General features: G+C 39.7%; 1 pseudogene; it reads right to left on the bottom strand.

Annotated features, from left to right (window-relative positions):
- LOC145610612 (uncharacterized) overlaps positions 1-25,827 on the bottom strand; it is a 149,414-nt pseudogene that overhangs the window by 82,366 nt on the left and 41,221 nt on the right.

The following is a 25,827-nucleotide window of genomic DNA, read 5'->3' as shown; positions in this document are numbered from 1 at the left end:
ATTATAGTTTCTAATGATACGAACCATTGATTTAAGAATTGCAATTATCGATTGGTTTGGATTATGATTCTCCTAGTTTTGTTATTCGTAGAGACCACTTGTTTAACGATTAGGAGATAGCTCTTCGATTCCTATTGATTGATCTCATCATTAGTCCTCACAACCATTGATTTACATGTATTTCCAAGTTGTTAAAATTGTCATGAATACTTGTTGATCCCCATTCCCTAGTGCTTTATTCATTTGTTTCTTTGTCTTAGTAGTTCGTTAGTGTTACCTTCTTTACCCTAGACTTCGACCTAGCTTAGGCACTTCATTTAAAGCACTTGAACATAACCGTTCCTAGTAAGTTCGACCCTTGACTTACCTCTATACTTGTATTTAGGTTTGTTAAGTGATTATAAATTTTGTTTGGCTTAGGGAGGATTAGTTCAATGACCTAGCTTTCCCCCTTGTCAAAATGGCGTTGTTGCTGGGGAACGGTGTCTATGTTTGAGTGTATTTGATTGCTTGAGTCTAGGTCTTTGTATATACTTTTCTTTTATTAATTTTTGTTTGCTTTGTAAAAATAAAAAATGGCATGTCTCTCATATTCTCAATATAACAATGAGCCTTTTTTATGAATATTTCAATAGACTTGAGGGATTTATTGACTATCATTGTTGTAGTCTTTGGGAGGCTTGTGAGATTTGTTATTTTGGTTTGAATGAGCAAACTAGAAATGAAGTTGAAAGCATGCATAATGATGAGTGTCATTTATGGCACTCATAGGGTAGACTTTTAGGATGATTTCATCCCTTTTTCATGCTTTCTTCACCTATTTTGGTCCTTTTTCCTTTAGTTCCTCCTTTTCTTTCTTTCTTCGTGTTTTTCGTGTTTTCCTTTTATTTGGCTCTTTTTCTCTTCTATTTCTTTCTTTTGTTTGCTTTTGTAGGTACTTAGGGAGTTACCTTTGCAAAGGAATCAAGATGAGCCATAATGACTAGCAAGGGGAAGCAATCTGCTCGGAGAGGGCTTGGAGAGGCCTAAGAGAGGTCATCAGCTTTTGCCAGAAGCTGCAGGAGTGGGTCCTGAAGACCGCGGGCACGAGAATGATGCACAAAAGTTACAAAATCTGGCAGTAGCTCCCCGCGGTCTCTTTGCGGGCGCGGGTAGATTGGAGAGGCCGCTCCATTTTAGAGAGGTCGCGACCCCCTGATCTTACTTTTGGAGCAGGGCATTCGCCGTGGCCTAGCTGCGGGCGTGGGCCAGAAGATTCGTGAGCGCGGGTGTTGCACAGACAGCCCGCGGGAGTTTGTTATGGGTTTCGTACCCATTTCTCTGCGGCCGCGGGATGATCATGGAGAGGCCGCGGGTGATCCAATTTTCTTCTTTGCTTATAAATACTCTTGTAATTTCTTTTAAAAGCCAACTTTTTGATAATATTTCATTAGCTTAGTTTTAGAGAGAGAAGTTAGAGAGAAGTTCTTGGATTTGGATTTGTATTTCAACATTGGTTCAATCAAGTTTGGATTTCTTCATCTTTAATCATTAATATTAGTGAGAATCTCTGCTTTTAGTTCATCTCTTTACTTATTTGTTGTTTGATTCATGTTTGTTTGCTTGATTTCTTTGGATTTGAGTTTGATATTGTTGATGATATTGATTTATCTTTGATTTTAATTTAGAATGATGATCAATGCAATTTCTAGTGATTTGTTCTTGAGTTTCACCATGCTTAGTGAGTAGATTAGTTTCTAGGGAGAAGGGGAAGCATGCTTGATTGATGATTTTTGCTATTTGATGTTCTTTGATTGATAAAATTGTTGCAATTAAATTGGTTGACTTAGTTTTGCATGTGATTAATTAGACTAGGAGTGATCAACCTATAAGATTAATCTAGATTGCATTGCAATTTTCAATGACATGAACATCAATTTGATAATTGCTTTAATTGATTGAGTTTGATTGTGATTTTCCTTGTTAGCCATTCATAGTGACCCCTAGCTTGGCTTATTGGAGATAGCTTTTGGATTCTTTTGATTGCTACTATTGTTTGTCCTTTGCAATAATGTTTGAATCAATTGAGTGAACAATCAATTAGCATAATCATTGAGCTTGCATGTGGAACCTATATCCCTAGTGTTTAGCATCTTGAATTTCTCGATTAATCTAGCTTTTGATACCATAGTACCAACCATTTTCTCACAACAATCTGCGAGGTAATTTGACCTAGGATATAGCTTGCACCTACTCATTCCTTTGGGTTCGACCCTTGACTTACCATATACTAGTATTAGGTTGGTCGAGTGTTTATAAATTTCGTTTGGCTTTGGGGAAGGGTAGAGAACGACGTACATTTTCCTCATGTCACATAATGGTGAATTTAGAGCATTGTAAATTGATGATGCTTGGGATTACTATGTTTGGTTTGCTTGGGATGTTTATAATAGGGGAAATCATGATTCTAATGTTGATGTGCAATGTCTTGATTCTTTTCATATTAGTATGATTTCCCATGATTTGTCACATGATCCCATTAGTGAACCTAGAACAAATGATTTCAACTCTATTTCCTCTTTAGTTCATGATGATGAGGTGCATGCTCAAGTTGATGCTAATGGTGTGTTTCAATTTTCTTCACTATTTACCATGCCTTCTTGTAATGTACTTCGTTCCCCCAGTGACGAATCTCATGCTTGATTGTGCCCCCACTCCCCATTGTGATGAATATGCTCATAATCTTAATATTGCCCCCACTCCCCATTGTGATGAATATGCTCATAATCTTAATATTGATTCTTCCAACCTTGGTTGTACTCCTTCTCTTGTTGAACCTCAACCTTCTATATCTTTTGAATCTCTTGTTGCTATTTTTGAAACCCAAATTAGGCATATTGAGCTTAATAATGATCTTTGGCCTAATAAGGAGTCGGTTCTTGGTTCTATGAGAAGTCAATTGGAGATGACGACTCTTCGAGTCATGTTATACGATGAAGAGGCAAACTGGGAGGTCATGTGGCTACCATTAGACTCACTCCCGGAACACATGGGCAATGCCGCCTTGCATCATGAGTGACAGGCTAAAGTCGTATCACCTAATCAAAAGTAATTCCTAAAACCACTAACTAAAATAGATAGGAAAGTAGGGTCGAATCCACAGGGAAACAAGTCTTTTTATTCCTAATTAATTAATTATAATCTAAATTATTAAGTAACCAAATTGTTGTTATTTAAAGGAATTATACTACGAAGAATAAAAGTAGGGAGAAATAAAAGTAGGAGGAAAACAATGAATAAAAGACCTAGGGCATAAGTTTACCAATAAATAATACTCCAGGGTAAAACATAATAATCAATCATCAATGTATCAATTAATCAGATCATAAAGGGCTTTCGCTACGTATTACAATCACATAATTAATCTACCGGTATTAAATCTCATCTCTCGAATCTCGACTCAACCATTTATAAATTAACCTGCCTATTGAAACTAAGACTAAACATCGATTCTCATCTCTCGAATCTCGAATCAATATTGTAAAACTCATACATAAAAGACCAGCGCTAATCTAGTTGCAGAGTATTAAATCAATCAATAGGAAATTAATCTGGCATTGACAATTAACAACAATAAATTACCCCTTCATATTATTTATGGATCCCCACAAACCCTAGAAAGAAAACTACTCACGCATAATCAAAAGTAAACTAATCAAAGCGATTAAATAAAGCATATTTAAAAACAATAAGCAATTAAATTAAGTAATTAAATAAAAGAATTAAAGTAAGCAAATAAGAAACAATAATATTAAAAGTCATACGAAGAAAATAGTATAAAAACATAAGCAAAACCACAAAGTTCCGTCAAACTAAAAACTAATTACTCAAAACTAAAATAGAAGCAAAATTAAGATAAGAAAATATGAAAAGTCAACTCTAACCCAAAAACTAAACTAAAGAATAAAGCTGCAAACTAATTCCTTAAAAACAAGACTAAAAGCCTAATCTCAATCTAAGTCCTCAAATATATATATAGCTGCGTGAATCTTGAACAAAGCTATAAAATTCGGAAACCGACATTAAATAGCTAGAGTGAGGCCCACGAAATAAGGCAGCTATAATATATTCTTCATCCGATCGGGCCGATTGCTTGGAGTAAACTCGGGCTTGACTCTTGAGCGTGGAAATGATTGAACCTCTAACTTTGGCCCAATTCTTCTTCCTTAATTGGTCCATAATAATAACTTGTAAAATCTTCGACCTTTTCATATACCGAGCCCTTAATCACCGAACTAAATTTCTTTAACTCGGTCTTGGGCTTTAAATATACGGTCATAAAAATACGATCCCTCTCCAATATCTTCATAGTGGTTTAATAAGCTCGGGAATCGTCATAAATCTGCAGATTCCTACAAAATAATACCAACTCTACAAAAACACTAGAAAACGTACATTAGTAATAAAAATAGCTCCGCAGAGCTCAAATTAACACAAATATGAACATGAAACGAGGAATAAAATATATATAAAATAGACTCATCAATGAGATTTACCGTCCGAGAATGACAAGAGCCTACAACAAAATAGTACACAAGAGCCCCTTCAAAGTAGGGGACTTTGTGTTACGGAAAATGGAGGCAACCGGTAGGGCCAATAAGCAAGGAAAGTTGACTCCCAATTAGACTGGCCCCTACTAGATCTATGAAGAAGTGAGAGGTGGCACCTACCGCCTTGAAGTTCCTAACGGCAGGCAGGTAGCCAGAACTTTGAATTCAGATAACTTAAAAAAGTACTACTTCTAAGACTTGTAAATTTTTGTAAATGAAAAGCCTATCAATGAAAAAGTTCCTTTTTATTTTCAATTCTGTTTATCTATTGCTTTAGTTGCATACTTCTCCTGATGGGAACAACGCCTGTGCAATGTGCAGGTGACCGAATCTCACATAATTAATTTAAGCTAAGTCCAAAAACTTAGCAGTTAAGTGTACGTTTTGAGCGACCTAACGAGTCCAATGGCCGGATAAAATTAAATATTCAACCGTCTGCTCCAACATGAGTATGACATCCGGCGACATCCATTTGGGTGACTTTGTCGCAGAGAGCATCCCCCATTTGGGTGGTACATTGCTCTATAAACTTTAAAACAAACGGTCTTACCGACAGTCTTACAAATATATACAAAGGATATAAAAGATTATATCATGTCATTTGTACATAACATGCTTTTAAATCACAAAATATCAAACATATCATACGATCATACATGTAATACAATAACATGCCATTAAGATTACACACGTGCACTCATAATAATCAGACATAATTGTCATACATACGGACTAAACACATTTGCTAGACATAATAGCTTAGTCACCTAATTCGATCATCCTTAATCATCTCACTTATTTTCCAATAATCATCGATCATCCGAACTCTCAACCGTCGTCATTAGACCTTCATTGTCATGACTTCTCAATCATACCCAATGATAATAATACTCATTTGTAACTTATTAATTCAGTACATTTGATAAAAACAAGTATAAACTTATTTTCAGAGGATAAAAAAAGCATTACATAATTATGAGTAAAATAGGCACTACTTTAAAAATAGATACTACATACAACTATTCATATTACTAGAGAAATAGATAAAAACTATAAATACATTAATTAAAAGATTTCTTGATTACTATTTAGTTTCTGTATGAAGAGATATGGAAACGGGACGACATCTTAATAAATACGGGTATGGATCCACAACAGCTATCAAATATGCTGATATCCTTATATAAAGTAGACATGTCGGCTTGTCGGTGTTTAGCACGTGGTAGTAGCAGCTTGACACTTGGCGAGAAGAACTCTACATTCCATGTAGCCACCTGTCATTTGGAAGTGTTATAAATACCAGGTTTAACCTCATAATTAAGGTTAGCATTTATTAGTCTCTCTCTACTTTCTCTCTCTTCATAACTTCTTATCTTATTCTTAAACACTTTCTAACTTTACCATTAGAGTGGTGTCCCCGGATCACTTTGGGGTAAGCTAATCTCTATTCTCTGTGTAGGTTCTTAATCAGACGATAGGAGCATCTCGGATCTCGGACTTGGATTCTCGGGTTGTCGGAACCTGATAGAATCAATTTGGCGCTAGAAGGAGGGGGCAGTGGTCACTTCTATCGCCTAAGAATTTCACACACAAAAATAATAATAATAATAATAATAAAGGTACAGAGTAATGGCTGGAAATCAAGAAACGCCTGTGATTAGTAGAGTAGTTAATCAAAGGATAATGGCTGGGAATGAAACAACAAATCCTGAATTGAGATAGTAACGTAGATGAAACTCACACTTTGGAAGATAACCAGTTCCATATGTCGTTAACCCTAGAAAGGCAAGTTAGGACAGTTGCAGACCCTATGGGTGAGTTTACATCGGAGGATTTGGAGATAGCAGCTAGAGTGATGAGTGCAACGAGTAGAAAAAGGAAGGAAACTGAGGCCGCTCAGGTTGGAGGAGGAGTGCCGATTGCTAATCTTAGTGGTCTATTCAACCAGGCATTAAACTCACCAAGGCACCGCCAAGAGGAGTCGCCGGCAAGGACAAATACGACACCGAGGGAAAGGGAAGCTCAATCCTCAAGCCATGCCGTTAGTTCTAGAAGTCAGCGGCAAAGAAGTTCCCAAGTTGAAGGGCAGGTAGTAAAAAATGTGGTCCGGCTAAGGGCATCACTGTTTGCACAAAGTATCTTGGATCAGCCGATGGAGAAAATTAAAATGTCGACATGTAGATATGATGGAAGAGGGGATCCAAGCTGATATACAACGTCTTATGAGGGGCATATGATATTGTACACCAACTCGGATGCCGTTTGGTGTAAGGTTTTACCGACTACTTGAACTGGAGCTGCAGCAGATTGGTTCAATAATCTGGGAAATGATACAATAGATAGCTTTGAGAAGCTGACAAAATTGTTATTGATACAATATATCAGCAATAGTGCACAGTAGAGAACTTCTGGTGAATTGATGGCGTTGGAACAAAGGTCGAATGAGTCTTTGAGGGACTTCATTAGAAGGTTTAATAATGAAGCAAATATAATTCCAAATTGCAGCAAGAAATAGCCGTTATGGCATTGATGAACAGCTTGAATAATTCTGATTTCAAGCGTTATCTGACCAGAAAGAGTTTACCAACGTTAGTGGCAGCCTTTAATAAGGCACATGACTACATAAAAAGTGAAGAATTGACGAAAACAAGTGGCAGGAATGTTCCGGCCAATACAGTGCAATATCCAACTGAGGGAGCAACTTCAAGAAGTGGAAGGCCGAGAGCCTCGGCCCCAATAAGGGAAGGAAGAAGTCGGTAGGAGGTCAGGGCTGCAAAGCCACTAATGCGGTGCTGTACATATACACCACTGAATACGTCGAGAGCAGTTATATATTCAGTAAATCAGAATAAGGAAGGGTGGACAAGGCCGATACCAATGAAAGCAAGGCCAAGAGATGTTAAGAAGTATTGTATGTTTCACCAAGATGTAAGCCATTATACTGAAGAGTGCACACAGTTGAAGGATAAAATTGAAGAGCTGATAAGAAAAGGTCACTTGACTCAATATCAGTTGAATACAAGGGGAAATCAACCTCCACCATATCGGCACATAGAGCGCCAGCAGATAGAAGCAAGGCTTGAAAGGCCACAAGGTGGAATAGTCCGACAATGAGATGGAGGCTTGCCGCCGTTGTCAACTGGGAAAAGGGTTGATGCGATAAATGGGGGACCAGTGCATGGAGGAACAATAAGTGGGGCTAGAAAGCATCTGTCAGAACACTGACATATAATCAATGCCTTGGATGCCGATAGCCGTCCCCAACCTACTAGTATTCCTGACGTGATGTTCACAAAAGAAGATGCCAGGGGAATTATCTTTCATCATGATGATCCGTTAGTCTTGATAATAAAAGTAAATGGAGCTGATATTAAAAGAGTCTTGGTAGATGGAGGTGGCTCAACAAATGTACTGTTCATGAAAGCTTTTAATGAAATGATGATTGGAAGGCAATATCTAACACAGGTATCTTACCCAGTGATTAAATTTAATGGATCAATGGTAAGACCATAAGGGAGCATTGCTTTACAGGTGTAGTTGGGTGATGGGCCAACAGCAAGGGACGTGATGGCAGAGTTCCTATTGGTTAATGTACCATTGGCATATAATTCTATTATCGGAAGACCGATAATACATGATGTGCAAGCAGTAGTATCAACTTATCATCTGACGATAGCCTATATGTCAAATTTGGGAATTGTTGAAAAGGTGCATGGGGGACAAGTAATGGCAAAGTCGTGCTATGTAACGGCATTAAAGAATCCAGTGTAAGATGGTCCGATACTGAGTAACCCTAAAAAAGAAAGGGAACCGACAGTACAGGATATGTCAATGGAAAACTTTGACACAAGGCCAGAAACTACACCAAGGCCATCACCAGAGGGAGAAACAGTGCAAGTTGAACCAGGTGATCCGAGTCGAACAGTGAAGGTTGGGGCAGATATGGATGTTAATATGAGATGTCATTTGATCGGTTTGTTGCGGGAGAATGTAGATGTCTTTGCGTTCTCGGAAAGTGAGATGTGTGGGATATATCCTAAGGTAATGGAACATAGGCTAATTGTTGATAGAAAGTTCAGGCCGATAAGACAAAAGAAGCGTAATTTCTCAATAGAGAAGATTGAAGCAATAAAGGCAGAGGTAATAAACTCTTAGCGGCAGGGTTCATAAAGCCTTGCACATACCTAGAATGGTTGGCAAATGTCGTGATGGTGAGAAAGCCAACAGGAAAGTGGCGAATGTATGTAGATTTCACGGACTTGAACAAGGCTTGCCCTAAGGATTGTTATCAATTTTCTCGGATAGACGGGCTAGTAGATTCCACTTTTGGCCATGCAATTCTCAGTTTCTTAGATGCGTTCTCCAGATATCATCAGGTCAGTCTTCACAAGTGGAATAGGGCAAAAACGGCGTTTATAACAGATGTTGGGGTTTATTGCTACAAGGATATGCCGTTTAGGTTAAAAAAATGCAGGGGTAACTTACCAAAAGATGGTTGATAAAATCTTTTAGAAATAAAAGGGACGAAATGTGGAGGTGTAAAAAGCATATTGAAAGAGGACCACATAGCTGACTTGAGAGAAACATTTGAGACTTTACGGCAATATCAGATGAAGTTGAACCAGAAAACTGTGTCTTTAGGGTTCGATTAGGAAATTTTTTAGGCTTTATGGTCAGTGAACGAGGTATTGATACAAATCCTGATAAGGTGAATGCAATCCTTGAGATGAAGCAGCCAAAAACTATTTGAGATATACAGAGGTTAACGAGTAGAATGGCAGGGTTAACTCGATTTATCAGCAAGTCAGTTGATAAAGCACTCCCCTTTTTCGTGGTATTACAGCAAAATAAAACTTTTGAATGGGGAAAGGAGCAAACTAAAGCTTTAGAGGTGGTGAGAATTCATTTGAGGTCCCTTCTAACAGTTGCAAGGCCAGAACGAGGTGAACTACTGCTGTTATACATTTTAGCCTCACCAAAAACTATAGTTGTAGTGTTGTTAGTGGAGAGAAAGAAACAACAAATGTCGATATACTTTGTTAGTCATGTCTTGAATGCAGCTGAACGCAGATATCCAGTAATAGATAAAATGGCATTAGAAGTGGTGACTGCGCCCAAAAAGCTGAGGCTTTACTTTGATGATCATCCGATAGAGACACTAACAAATCATCCACTTGAAAAATCATTGCAAAAGAATAATACATCAGGACGATTACTGAAACAAGCAGTGGAATTATCGTAGTAGGAGATGCATTATAAGCCGAGAATATCGATTAAGGCACAGGCCTTATCGGATTTCATTGTGGAAACTTCATATAATAATGAAGAAGAAGAGTTGGTAACATGGCAGGTATCAGTGGATGGTTCAGCGACATCAACTAGATCTGGGGCAAGTATTGTGATAACAGCCCCAGCTGGAAAAACTTTTGAACTTGCTCTGAAATTTAAACTCAAGGCTACCAACAACGATGCTGAATATGAGGCAACCATAGCTGGTATTCAGTTATCAATAGCGGCAAAAGAAAAGCGGCTAGTCTTAACAACTGATTCTCAATTAGTGTCCAGCTAGTTTATTGGGGAGTATGAAGCACGGGAGTCAACAATGATAAAGTATCTTGAAAAGATTAATAAGTTAACAGCGCATGCAGTTGCAATATTTCGAGGTGAAGCTAGTGCCGAGAGCACAAAATACACAAGCTTATGCTTTGGCAAGGTTGGCCGGTTCAAGCTTTAACGACCTGGAAAGAATAGTTTTGGTTGAGGTCTTGAAGCAGAGAAGTATTTATGAAATGTCGGAGGAAATTCGTTTTGTTGACAATGACAATCAGTGGTATGATAAGATATTGGGATATCTCCTATATGGAGCATTGCTAGTTGATAAGAGAGAATCCAGGAAGCTAAAAAAAAGGATAGCGTGTGGCTCATCATGCATCAAGGGCAATTGTACAAGAGGGTATTCTCATTGCCGTTACAAAGAAGCATAACAGATTTTGAATCCGCAAGACTCGTTGAAGAGATTGTTGAAGCATAAAGGTTTTGATGATGAGGAACTTAAACAAAAGCAAACTCGACTAATAAAGGTTTTCAAGTGTTTGATTAGTTTAGGTGAAGTTGATCATGGTGATGGTAGAAGTAGCTGGAACTAAGAAGACATGAAGAGATCTTTATCAAAGAGGTTAAACAAATTAGAAGAAGAGTTCTCTAACAAGAACTGAGTTCCCTAATAGGAACTTGAAGACAGCAAGCTGAGGTTCTTTGGTGGAACTTAACAAGCTTGGAGCCCAAGTAATCTACTTGAACAAAAGCGCGGCGCAGCTATTAATTTAGTTAAGCTCTTTGTCTTCTAGATTATTGTTAATATGTTAAGTTGGTTATTACACAAAATTTATTAGAAGCGTGACAAGTTGGCTTGGTAAATAAAATAATACGGAAAGTAATAAAAGATAGATTTTAGGAAATGATTTTCTAAATGTTTTCTTTTCATTAAATCGGTTTGTTAAAAAGATAATTCTTTTTAACAAAATATCTTTTTATCTTTATTTTTCGGAAAAGATTGTATTCACTTGATTTACGTAAAACCGTGTTTTAAAGATAAGTTAAGTTAACTTATCTATCTTTTAGAAAACTTAGTTTCTATACGAGTATGACTTGTATAAATAGTAGAGAGCAAAATGGTTTTTGGTTTTTGCGAGTTCATGCGTGAAGAAATCATTGTGCGTAATTGAGTAAGTTTACCAAGCTTCTAACTTTTCATATTAGTTTCGAATTTCATGCATTGCTTGCCTAACATACTAGGTGTCGTACATTTGTATTGGGTTGGGTTATTTGGGTGAGTTCATTGTTTATTTTATACACAGTTTTGTAAGCTTCTTGGTGAGGCTGAGAGTCTGTACCTTGGCAGTACGTGTAGTAATTTGGCAGTACGAGTGAATCTAAGTGTGGTGCTTAGGTTGGGTAGGATAGGGTCCTATCAAGTAGCATGTCCAGTGAGGAACTTGTGAAACTAAAGGTCCGTGCCTGATAGGATGTAGCTTGGTATTTACCCTATTATAGTCGGGTTTGTGTGTTTGAAATCCCTAAGGCAGGGTCGAGGTTTTACTTCCCGTTGGGCCCTAGAAGGTTTCCTCGCAAAATCTGTGTGTGCTTGCAAGTTCCTATATGCATTGTTTATTAATCCACAAAAAGTAGTAATTAGGAACTCGATACAATTCACCCCCTCTCTTGTATTAATCGTCTCAACTAACAATTGGTATCAGAGCAAGGTTCTCACGTGTAAGCAGATAACTTTGCTGAGTAATTTATGGAGAGATAAATTACAAGGAGAAACTAGAAGAAGGGTATTCCATCCAACGTCCACCCATATTCAATGGTAAGTTTTACACATACTGGAAGAACAGGATGGAGATCTTTATCAAGGCTGTAAATTACCAGGTTTGGCGTGTTATTGAAACTGGTGATTTTAAAATAACTGCAACCAATGACAAGAACGAGGTAGTTCCTAAACTTATTTCTGATTATGATATGGAAGACTATCAGAAACTTGAATTAAATGCTTTAGCTATAAAGTATTTGCATTGTGGACTTAGACCACATGAACATAATCGTATCATGGGATGCAAGTCTGCAAAAAAGATTTAGGATCTACTAGAGGTAACTCATGAAGGTACCAATGAGGTAAAATGTTCTAAAATTGATTTATTGATGTCTAGATATGAAAGGTTTGAAATGCAATCAAAGGAATCTATAGAGGAAATGTTTACTAGGTTCAATGATATTATTAATGAATTGAACTCCCTTGGCAGACACATTACTATTGATGAACAGGCTAGGAAGATCTTAAGGAGCCTACCACAAGATGAACGTTGGAGATCCAAGGTAACTGCCATGCAAGAAGCCAAGGACTTCACGAAGTTTAACATGAAACAACTAGCTGGATCATTGATGACTCATGAAATTCACCTGAGTTCCAATTCTGAAAGTTCTAAGAACAAGAGTCTTGCTCTTAAGGCTCAAGACTTAGAGGAATCGGAAGCTGATGAGGAAGAAATGGCAATGCTAGTTAGAAAGTTCAAAAGAATATGAACTACAAGAAGTTTGATATGAACAAGAAGTATACAAGTTCTAGAAACACAACCTGTTTCAAATGTGGGTCTAAAGATCACTTCATCAAAGATTGTCCTCAACCAGATGGTGAGAAAGGAAAGACAAAGGGCAAGGAGAAATCCAAAGAGTCAAGAGTCTATACGCCTTACTTCACCAAGGACAATGTGAAGAAAGGCATGCTAGCTGCTTGGGGAGATTCAGAGGAATAGGAAGAGGAAGATCAACCGTAGAAGAAATTGCACATTTATGCTTGATGGCAAAGACTGATGAAAAGGCAAAACTGAAGGAGTTAGAATCTAAGGTATGGTTTTCTCAAAAGGAACTTAGACATTTCTCTAAAGAAAACTTAATATTTGTTGTTTTAGAAATTCAAGAAGAATTGAAAGAATTGCATAGAGCTAAACAGCAAAGTGATGAAGCTTTGGTAACTTTTAAAGAAAACAGTGAGTGGGTCGATAATATAAAATTTGATATTCAATATAGATTCTTTAGTCTGTTTGATAATAATAATTATTTAAAAGAAACTATAGACAGGTTGAAACATGATAATATAATGTTAAATGTGGAACTATCCTTGATGAAACTCTGTCTTGAAACTCCTAATTCTGAAGTTCCTCAAATTGCTCATTATCCAAATTTTGAAAAACTAAAATCTGATTTGGAAGATATTAAAGCGGATAGGGCAAGACTTGAGGGGGGAAATTGAGAAATCTAGGGAAGGTAAACAACCTATAGACTACAGAGTTCCAGATTGGATCACTAAAGCCCAAACTAAGAGAACAGAAGGTTAGGGTTACAAAAAGAAGTTCCAAAAGGAAAAGAAGTGTGTTGACCTGCCTAGTAGTATTGTTTGTTATTTCTGTGGCAATACTGGACACAAACAGGTTAAGTGTCCTAAGAAAGAAAAGAGTACACAGAAAAACAAAAAACATGTAGAACAGATTTGGATCAAGAAGAATGATGGACCTGCTGCTGTTACACAAGAACCCAAGGAAACCTGGGTTCCTGAAACTAACGTTTGATTTCTCATGTATGTTCCAGTGAGGGGGAACAACACTTGGTACCTCGACAGTGGTTGTTCTAAGCACATGACTGGGGACAAATCTAGATTTCTCTCACTGGATGCCTACTATGAAGGAACTGTGACTTTCGGTGATAACATGGCAGGAGATATAGTTGCGATTGACAAAGTAGGAAGGTCAAGTTCCCATGCTATTGATAATGTATTTTTGGTTGAGGGTCTCAAGCACAACTTGTTAAGTATTTCACAATTTTGTGACAAAGGTAACTCTGTAAGCTTTACTTCTAATAAGTGCAGAATCATTAAAAATGACACTGGGAAAATTATTTTAGAAGGAACTCGTAAAGGGAACACATATGTTGTGGATCTTAACGAGGTTCCTAACAGTAGTCTAACATGTCTTAGTGTCATTGAAGATGATCCTCTATTATGGCACAAGGGATTTGGCCATGCAAGCTTTACTTTACTTGATAAATTGAGATCTAAGGAACTAGTGGAAGGACTTCCTTGCATTAAGTTTATGTATGATAAAGTGTGTGATGCTTGTGTTAGAGGAAAACAAACTCGAATTTCTTTTAAGTCCAAGAAGATGGTAAGTACCAAAAGACCTTTAGAACTCATTCATATGGACCTATGTGGTCCTATGAGAATCCAAAGCAGAAGTGGTAACAGATATGTTATGGTTATTGTTGATGATCTTTCAAGGTTTACTTGGGTTTTCTTTCTTGTTAGTAAATATGAAACCTTTGATGACTTTCTAGCTTTTGTTAAGAAAGAACAGAGAAGAACAGGTAATCCACTAATTCACCTCAGATCAGATCATGGAACTGAATTTGAAAATTCAAAATTTGATGACTTTTGCACTGAGCATGGAATGGATCACAACTTCTCTGCCCCAAGAACTCCACAAAAAAATTGAGTGGTGGAACACAAGAACAAAAGCCTTGAAGACATGGCTAGAATAATGCGATCTCAAGTGGTTTGCCTAGGAACTTCTGGGCAGAAGCAGTGAATACAACATGTTATATTCTGAACAGAGTATCAGTTAGAGCCATCACCAACAAAACTCCTTATGAGTTGATCAAAGGAAGAAAGCCTAATATTTCTAACTTTAGATCTTTTGGTTGTAAATGTTTTGTTCATAACAATGGTAAAAGAAATTTAGGAAAGTTTGATGAACGTAGTGATGAGGCTGTATTCTTAGGATATGCCTCTAATAGTAAAGCATACAGAGTATATAATAAAAGAACAATGTGTGTTGAGGAATCTGTTGACAAGGGAATAAACGCGTCGTCAATTGTCTATCCCTAGATCAAATATAATTTATACACCTAAACAAACCTAATACAAGTATAAGGCAAGCATAGGGGTCGAACCACAAGGAGACATGCATAAACACCACATTCACTACTTAATACTTAAGCTACCTCGGAACAAGAAGTGTGAATAACTAAGAGATCAAACTAAAGATTGAGAATGATTAAAAATCAATATAACTAAGCACCAAGGGAAGTAGGTAGATGTAGTTGCCATTTGATCATGCAATAACATGGAAGCAAAGCAATGGTAAACTAAGCATGCAAGAATATCGAATTAAAGCTCAATCTAACCGCCTTCCGGGGTTAATCAATTTCTCCTAACATAGCCTCTATGTTTCCACACTAGAACCATATATTAGAAGGTGCAATCAAAGAACTATCGATAACAATGAACCTTAACTAAGTCAACTTCCGTTTCTTGTTAGCAAAGATTCACCTTTAATCAACTAACAATGTGCACTTGCAAGAAGATTAAAGAATATCAAACATACAAAGACTTTAATCACCATTAACAAAACCCCAACATCATAAGCATGAATCAATTAACAACTACACCATCCCCACACCCTTGGCTAGGTGACTACTCACAAATCATATTGAAGACAATATCAATCATCAAATCAATAAGCATCAACATGATCAATAAGCAAAGAAGGAAAATCAAAATAAGCAAACAAAACTAAATACAAAAGTAAAGAAAGAGAGTAAGAGATTGCTCATTAATTGAAGATGAAGATTTACAAAGATTCAATCAAGCTCCTTCTTCAATATCCAAGTTCATCAATGGAAATCCACACTTTCTCTCTCTACTAATGGAGTTTCTCTCTCTAGATTAGGGCTAAAATGTACATGATCATCTCATTACAAACCTAGGGGTCTTTATAAGCCCCCTCACATTACTCTAAAGATGAATTAAAATGCACGGAAATACCCACGAGAGCGGGCGCTCCATCGAGGGTTAGCGGATGCTCTAGAGGGAATTAATCAAAACAGCCGCTTTACTGGAGCGGGCGCTCCTCTCTGGTGGAGCGGACGCTCCATAAGTCTGGAAAACAGGGGATCAGATGAGAAAATGGAGCGGGCGCTCCTCTCTGGTGAGCGGCCGCTCCTCTTGAAAGCTCCGGACTCTTCTCCAAATCCATGCTCCTCTCTTCCGCTATTCCAATGCACTAAAAAAGGTTGACTAAGCCTCGAGCAGAATCACACGAGCACTCCATTCAACCTACTCAAACACTCATACACAAACATAAGTATAGAAAAGAGGGAAAGCGACAAAGCAAGGCCAAAAACAAAGGAAAAGGAGGGGAAAACACAAAATGGAACAAGGCAAAGCAAACTAAAACAAAGTGCTTGAAAAGGCTCAAACAAGTGCCAAGTGAAGGGAAAAAAATCCTTAAAGAAAAGGATAAAAGAGTGGTATAAATACCACTCATCAAAATCCCCCACACTTGCCTCTTGCTTGTCCTCAAGCAAGAAGAATTAAAACAACGAGCAAACACAACAAACATAACATGACAAGGCTTATGAAAATCAATCAAGTACCACGGTGATAAATGCTCAATTCAGGCTCAAATATAATGACATTGATCAAAGAATACCTACCTTTCTCAATTCAAGAGGGAAAACACACTTTAAGATGCTCAAGGTTGAAAGAGACAAACCTAAGCTAAGCATAGAGAACTAATGATTTCATCCTCCACCCTAGCCCCATCCAAGACGGCCCACGTTCTCTCCGCTAGCTTCAATTCATCCCCTAATTGGCTCCTCATGATTCCGCGAGGGAACCGGAAAAAATAATTCTATGTGGAACAATGAGGCTATCCCGACATCTCAACTATGCGTACTCTCTCCATAGGGTTGAAATCCATCTCCCTCTACCGTTTCCTTGACCACGCCCCTCTAAAGTCCAAGGGTCTTAGTTAAGGTTGTAATGTCATGGCTAAAGGTTAAGGTTGGGAATTAATTTGAAAACTTTGGTGGAAACTCCTAAGTGAAGCATAAGAGTGGCCATCTCTCAATAACAACATAGGAATCTAACCTAAATTTCAAATCACAACCCTCAATACAAATTACATGACAATACTACTCTCCTTTTTTTTTTTTTTTTTTTTTTTCATTCAACTCAATTTTTCCTTCTCTTTTTCCTTTCTTTCTTTCCTCTTCATATTTTTTTTTTTTTTTTTGAACGGTGTTTGGTTTGCATAAATTACAACTTCCTTGCCAAACCTTTTGCACACTCTTTCATGAATAGACTTTCAAGACCTCATTCGAACCCAATTACACAACTTCCTTGCTTAAAATCAAGACTCTCAAACTCGAACCTCACAAGCCGATGCTTCACTAACTACAAGGGTTGGTAGAACATAGGCCGCTAGGTTTGTAATGTGGTTTAACCAAGAAAGGGGAAATAAGGCTCAACATGGCTAGCAAGAAGGTATATGTAAAATAAAAACCAAATTTGTAACAAAACACAAGGAAACAAAGAAAAAAATGAGAAGAGATGCCCTCTTCCTCCTCTAGAGTTATATGATCACGGTCTTGGGAGCTAGATACCAACACAAGGATTAAGACACGCATAGTCAAGGATCCAAAATGCCGCTCAACAAAAGTGATGGAGGCTTGAACAATAAACGCTCACATGGGACATGAAAATAAGCAAATACCAACCAAGGGAATCCTATTCACTACGGAGAGCAACACCATCTTACCACTTTCCCGTGAACTAGGGGTTCAAACGTCCTCAAGAGTTCTAAACCGGGCTACCTTAGCTTAAAATGTGTCTAGTTCAACCCTAAGCACTCTCAAACCGTGAAGACCCTCTTCAACTAGGAAGGTGAGCATTCAAAAATATGTCATAACAAAAGCATATAGGTCCACATTTCCAAATGAACGAGCAAATTCTCAATTTTTAAAAATTTTCTCTTGTCATGATTATGAATGTCACATAAAGGAAAGAAGAAAAGCAACACACAAAGAAAAAAGGAAGAAATCAAAACGGTTCATAAGAGAGACATGTAAATCACATAAATCTCAATCGACATACAATGATCGTTGAATACAACATCAACGATCCCAGGTTCCTTAGAACCAAATCAAACAACCTCGAACCATTCAACTTCTTCCTAATCTAAACTAAACTAAGCAACCAATCAAATATTAAAAAAAAAGTTGAGAAGGGGAATTTGTCACCCAAATATGCTTAGAAAACGCAAGTCCACTATCAATGAAGCTCCATTGCTTGGAAAAATTTGGGGAATGCGCCAATAAGCCCTACAAAATGTCAAAATCCAACACAACTCGGCAAATATTCGGTTAGTAGCAAGGGAATTATAAAATGAAATGAAAAGAAAGCAAAATAAAGAGAAAAAAAAAACTACTAAAGAAAAAGAACAAAGAAAAGAAGAAAAGGTTTGGATTAAAGGGGAATTGGGATTTTTGAAATTGGGAGCAAAAACAACACAAGGTTATCATCAAGTCATCAAAAAATTTTTTTAGGGAACATAGAAGGTGAGCATCAACCAACATCGAGAAAAAAAAAGGCATGCAAGAGACACCTATTGGCCATGAATATGCCCCATAGAACAAAGCCCTTAAATGAAACAATGAATAAGCACCCCCCCACACTTGAACGAAAAACCGTCCTCGGTTTAATAAAAAATGGGAAATAGGTGGGAGGAAGGGCTAAACTCGGCCCGAGGGCCCTATTCCTCCATGTGAGAACTAGAGCCCTCTCCATATGGACGCCACTCATAGTCGACGTCGATAGGAGGGCCATGGGGATCCCATCCACCGGTGTAGCCCGGTGGAAAACCACGGTTCCGGTACAACTCTTGTTGATAGTCCGGAAGAGGGTCAAAGGGAGGGGGTATCTCAAGAGGCTCGGATGTATACATGGGGTAGTTAGGATCCCCACGGTAATCACATCCCACCGGTGCCTTGTAATCGTACCCCTCAGAGGTGGGGTAGTTCACACGGGGGGCCCCTTGAGATGAAGGCCCGGACCAATAGGGCCAAACCGGTCGACGGGGAGTCCCGTCAGCATGCGGTTCCTCGTGACAAGGAACCGGCCCCTGTTGGGGCGGAAAATACGGGTAGTTCACCGGTGGGTCAAAATGCCCTTGGTTTACATGCCAATCATAAATGTTGGCGTTGTAAACCGAGTTCCCATCGGCGACTTCCGTCAACCGGTTTACTTGCATGGACAAATTTTGAAAAGCGGACTCGATGTTAAATGAGGAAGAAGAAGAAGAGGCCATACCTCCCCCACTAAAGGGGGGGACGTTCACTTGTTGAGACCCTTCCCCATAGTGGAAGGATTGATGCTCGAAATGTTGCTGAAAACCTTGTTGTTGTTGTTGAAATTGTTGTTGTTCTTGGAATTGTTGTTGTTCTTGTTGGTCAAAGTGCTGCTGTTGTTGCCGCCTTTGCCTTGGGGCCCGGGGAGCTCTCTCCCTCAATGACAAGCTACCCTCCTCAAGGTTAGCTCGGGGAACGCGCCATTGATTCTCATCTTCTGGCGGGTTGGTGAAGTAGTCATTCGGGAGGAGGCACCAAGAAGAATTGCGGACCATCCAAACCCGCTCATCTCCTCCCACGCGAGTAGGCACCTCGCGAATCATCCCGGCCGTCTTGAGGGCCCCTAGGTTCAGGTAGGGCTGCTCATCGACTGGGGTAAGCTTGGCTAGCTCCGCTCCATAGCCTAACTTGTAGGCTATCCATGTAATCATCCTCCCCAACTGAATATCACCAGTGAGGGAGACACCAAGTTGCGTCTCATGGAAGCGGTCTGTGAGGAGGCCCCTGAAATTCATCCCATGGTCGTAGTTGATGTACCCGTCGGTGGCCAACCACAGTAGAACGAGCTCTTCTTGGTTGATTTTCCCGAGCTCTTGGCGGAAAAAAAAGGCATACACCATTAGCCTATGAAAGTACCGGAGGGCCGGATGGATGATTTCCGACGCCTTTGCAGATCTTGATTTGAACTTGGTGTTGCCTTGGGTGATGGTGCCCCACCACTCTTGCTCGTCGTAGCCTTGCCACATCCTCTCATTATCATAAGCTCTGTGCACTGGGCTCTCGGGATCCCACCCAAACATCCGGTTGAGCTCCCTCATTGTCACCTTCCGTGGGTTGTTGAACATACGGAAGTTAAGCTCAAGTTCTTTCACCCCTCGCCTCTCGATGGATTGAAGGTTGAATGAAGAGAGGAATTCGAGGGTGAGCTCCCGGTAGGTGAATAGTGCCTTGGGCTCGGCCTCCGGGTTGTGGGTGAATTTTGATGGAACCTTGATATTGAGGAAGGTTTGCCACCCGAAGGACTCGGCCATGTCTCGGACATCGGCATCGATGCCCAAGGCCTGACAACATTCCTTGTCATAGAAACGGGTGGACCGAACGGCCCGCTTGGAGAGCTCATTATAACACTTTTCTTGATAAGGTGAAGCAAACTTCACCTTATAGGGCTGAGGAGGTGCATTGGGCACCGCCACGGAGCTAAATGCGGCTTGAGAGGATGACCCCTTTTGTGATTTTCGGGAGGAAGACCCCGGCAACAAATCTCTTAATCGGCGAGACATGATTGATGCTAGGAGCTTGCAACAACAAGGACTACAAAAGGATAGGTACCTACAAACAACCAAGAATCCAACTTCAAACACTCATCTCATGAATATAAATCATCCACAATCAAGACAACTAGCCAAAAAAAAAGGGCATTAAATAGAGAAATGGAAACCACTCAATGAACAAAGATTAGGAAAAATTAGGACATATGAGGGGGTTCAATCATCACTTCGAAACATTTGTACATTCAAAACAAGGTGATGGAAGCATTAGCACTATCTAAATGCTTAATTTAGCATGTTGAATTAGGAGTTGTCATCCAATTGCAAACTCCTCAATAAAACAATTCATCTTGGCAAGAACCTTACAAGTACCAATTTCGTATCAAATCAAGCAATACTAGCATGAATAATTGTAGTTTAGCTTGAATTAAACACCATGAAAAAGTATTATGCTAGCATGAACGAGAATCAAACCATGATACAAGTATGAAAATTTTGCAAGTGAAATCAACTACAAACTTCATCCAAACAACATTATAGCCCAAACATGACAATTTCAAACACATACTACTTAAATTCAACCCATTCAACCACCATAAACAAGTAGTACATGCAAGAACTAGTAGTCATGAAATTCCAACAAATTTGAGGCTTCAAAACACAAATTAAGAAACAAAATGGCTAATTATACTTACAAAATCAACAATTAAGTGAAGTAGAGTAAGAAATTCATACCAAATTGCTTCAAACAAACTCAAAGAGCAAAAACCCAAATCGGATGAAATTCGCCGATCTCGACACTAAAAGATGAAGAGTTGATTTTGGGGTGAAATTTGGAGTGAAATTTGTGATTTTGATTGCGTGAGGGTGATTTCAAGTGAGAAATTGTGAGGAATGAGGTAAGTGGATTTCTTAGGGTTTGAGTGAGAGTATGAAATGAAGGGAAAGTGAAAAAGAAAAGAGGAAAAACGAGCTTTAAGCTCGATTTTTTTTCCGGAAAATCAATTGGAGCGGTCGCTCCACGAGGGGGAGCGGGCGCTCCTCACAGGAAGGAGCGGACGCTCCCTTAGGTTGGAGCGGACGTTCCATTAGTCTGAAATTAGGCTCTGAATTGGGGATAATGGTGCGGACGCTCCACAATGTGGAGCGGGCGCTCCTTTCTGGTGGAGCGGACGCTCCACTGGTCTGAAACTTACCTGAACAGCAAGAATGGTGCGGACGCTCCACAGGGGAGGAGCGGACGCACCTTTCAACTGGTTTTGCCCTTTAATTCCTTGGAATATGAACTCCTTTCCTTCACTTAGCCACATTTCCTACTCCATTCCTACCCTACAACATCAAACAACAACAATCCAAGTAACCAAATATCCAAATTAATCCAAATCCACAAATCAAAAGACTAAAGAAAATAACGAGAAACTCGGGTTGCCTCCTGGAAGCGCTTTTGGTTAGCGTCATTAGCTCGACGTTCCTCGAGTTGATCAAGGAGGGTTGAATTGACGATGCACATCACTTAGAGTAACTGAAACTGGTTCATCACTTGGGGATCCTTCAAAATAAGGCTTGAGGCGGTGGCCGTTGACTTTGAATGGGGAGTGGCCATCTTGGGAAATTTCATATGCTCCATACGGGAATACCTCCGTAACAATGTATGGCCCACTCCATCTTGATCGGAGCTTGCCCGGGAAGAGCTTTAACCTCGAGTTAAAGAGGAGCACCTTTTGCCCTTTGACAAAATCTTTCTTGATGATTTGAGCGTCATGCCACGCTTTTGATCTTGCCTTATAAATACTTGCATTCTCATAGGCACTCAACCTCAACTCCTCTATCTCATGCAACTCTAAAAGCCTTTGCTCCCCCGCACTATGGAGATCCAAGTTGATTTGCTTGATCGCCCAATGAGCACGATGCTCCATCTCCACGGGCAAATGACAATTCTTCCCATATACAAGCTTGTAAGGGGTGGTCCCAATTGGCGTCTTGAAAGCGGTCCTATAAGCCCAAAGAGAATCAATGATCTTAGAGGACCAATCCTTCCTCGTTCTGGCAACTGTCTTCTCCAAGATCACTTTGAGCTCTCTATTTGTGACCTCCGCTTGACCACTTGTTTGGGGGTGATAAGTAAGCCCCCGCTTGTGAGATTTCCCATATTTCTCAAGTAGTCGCACGAAGGTGTGGTGTTTGAAATGTGACCCCCCATCACTAATAATCGCCCTCGGAACACCGAATCTTGGGAAGATCACTTTCTTGAAGAGGTTAACCACCACTTTTGAGTCATTTGTTGGAGAAGCTATGGCCTCCGCCCATTTGGACACGTAGTCAACGGCAACCAAAATATATTTGTTCCCATTTGAGGAGACAAAAGGGCCCAAGAAATCTATCGCCCACACATCGAAAACTTCAAGGTCAACGATGGGGTTTTGTGGCATTTCATCCCTTCTTGAAATATTCCCCACCCTTTGACATCTATCGCAGGTCTTGACAAATATCCAAGAGTCCTTGAATAAGGAAGGCCAAAAGAGCATTGGTTGAAGAACTTTTGAGGCGGTTTTCTGAGCACTCATATGCCCACCACAAGGAGAAGAGTGGCACATATGGAGAACACTTTGAAACTCATCGTCGGGGACGCATCTCCTCAACAACCCATCAATCCCTCTCTTCAACAAAATCGGTTCATCCCAAATATATATCTTTGCCTCGTGCTTGAGCTTTCGACGTTGTTGTGAAGTGAAATCCGGAGGTATGGCACCACAAGCCAAGTAATTCACAATATCCGCATACCATGGAGCCGACTTCACCTCAAGAACATATAGCACATCATCCCTTAGAGCATCCTCTATTGGCAAACCATCATCCTTGAACCTTGCACCGCCCAACCTTGAAAGGTGATCCGCCACCACATTCTCGGCTCCCTTCTTGTCTCTCATTTCATAATCAAAGTCTTGGAGAACTAAAACCCATCTCAACAACCTTGGTTTAGCTTCCTTCTTCCCTATCAAATATTTGAGAGCCGAATGGTCGGTGTACACAATTGTCCTAGAACCAATGAGGTAGGTTCTAAACTTCTCAAATGAGTGAATAACCGCTAAGAATTCCTTCTCGGTGGTTGTGTAGTTTCGTTGGGCGTCATTGAGAGTTTTGGACAAATAATGTATGACATGAAGCTTCCCATCCTTCCGTTGCCCAAGAACCGAACCAATAGCCTCGTCGCTTGCATCGCACATGAGCTCAAATGGAAGAGACCAATCCGGACCTTGGACAATAGGGGCGGTGCAAAGGGCCTCTTTCAACCTACAAAAAGATTCTTGACAAGCATCATCAAATACAAACTCTTTATCTTGTTGCAATAGGGATGTGAGAGGCTTTGCAATCAAAGAAAAGTCTTTTTATAAAACGTTGATAGAACCCGGCATGGCCAAGAAAAGATCTCACTTCCCTCACGTTGGTGGGGGGAGGAAGTTTCTCAATGACCTCTACCTTGGCTCTATCAACCTCAATGCCGGCATGGGAAATTTTGTGCCCAAGAACAATCCCACTTTCTACCATAAAATGGCACTTTTCCCAATTCAACACGAGGTTAGCCCTCTCACATCTTTCCAAGCAACGAGATAAATTAGAAAGACAATCTTCATAGGTGGCTCCTCCAACGGAGAAGTCATCCATAAAGACTTTTATCTCATCCTCAATCATATCACTGAAAATAGACATCATACAACGTTGGAATGTTACGGGAGCATTACAAAGCCCAAAAGGCATCCTACAATACGCATAAGTACCGTAGGGACATGTGAAAGTCGTCTTCTCTTGATCCTTGGGGTCAATCGGGATTTGGAAAAATCCCGAATAACCATCAAAGAAACAATAGAAGGAATGCTTTGTAAGCCTCTCCAACATTTGATCAATGAACGGTAATGGAAAATGATCTTTGCATGTACTTGTGTTAAGTTGGCGATAGTCAATGCACATGCGCCAACCGGTTACAAGCCTAGTGGGAACTAGTTGATCATGATCATTTTTCACTACTGTCATTCCCCCTTTCTTAGGCACAACTTGCACGGGAGATACCCAATCACTATGAGCAATTGGGTATACAATTCCCGCATCAAGAAGCTTAGCCACTTCCTTCCGCACAACTTCTTGCATGGAAGGGTTAAGCTTCCTTTGCCTTTGCCTAACGGGTTTGGCATCTCTCTCTAGATCAATTTTGTGCATGCATAAAGAAGGACTTATACCTTTGATGTCATCAATGGTATAGCCTAAAGCTTTCTTGTGTTTTTTCAAAACATTGATCAAGAGGGAGGTTTGCTCCTCCGTTAGGTTGGAATTAACAATTACGGGGAAAGACTCATTAGAACCAAGAAATACATACCTCAAGCCCAAAGGTAGAGGTTTCAAGTCTACCTTTGGTGCTCCCTTACCATTGGTGTTCTCCTCTCTTTCCTCAACTTGAAAGAGATCATGGGTGTGAAAAGCCTCTTCCTCCATGCTCTCATCCATGCACTCGCTCTTGCTTTCCTCTAGCAAATCCTCATAGAATTGAATGTCGTCCTTGTGAGCACCTAGCTTAGAATCATTCAACAATACACTTTCCAGGGGATCGTTAGGGAACGAGAAAATTCACTAAGCATGGTATCTAGAACATCTACTCTAAAGCATTCACCACTTGAGGAAGGTTGTTGCATGACATTATTCAAATCAAACTCAATTGAATCATTGTCAATTTTTAATGATATTTTACCCTCCTTCACATCAATGATGGCCCTAGAGGTGGCTAAAAACGGCCTACCCAAGATAATAGGAATCCTCTCATCCTCATCCATCTCTAGCACATAAAAATCCACGGGGAATGTGAACTTTCCTACCCTAAGGGGAATTTCCTCAACCTTACCCATGGGAAACTTAATGGACCGATCCGCTAGTTGGAGAGTAATGTTAGTGGAGGAAAGGGTTCCTACACTAAGCTTTTGGTACGGAGTAGGGCATGAGGCTCACACTTGCTTCTAAATCACACAAAGCTTTGTCAAATTCAATGCCATTAATAGAACAAGGGATGGAAAAGCTACCCGGATCCTTCAACTTGGCGGGAAGTTTGTTGGAAAGGATTGCACTACAATTGGCGGTCAAGCTCACCGTTTCACACTCCCTTCTCCCACTCCATAGATCTTTCAAAAACTTAGAGTAATGGGGCATTTGTTTCATGGCATCAACAAAAGGAAGAGAAACATGCAAAT

The sequence above is a fragment of the Chenopodium album genome, chromosome 24, assembly GCF_948465745.1.
Source record: "Chenopodium album chromosome 24, dcCheAlbu1.1, whole genome shotgun sequence".
NCBI lineage: Eukaryota > Viridiplantae > Streptophyta > Magnoliopsida > Caryophyllales > Amaranthaceae > Chenopodium > Chenopodium album.
The sequence above is the reverse complement of the archived record's forward strand: the minus strand, read 5'-3'. Positions and strand labels throughout refer to the sequence as shown.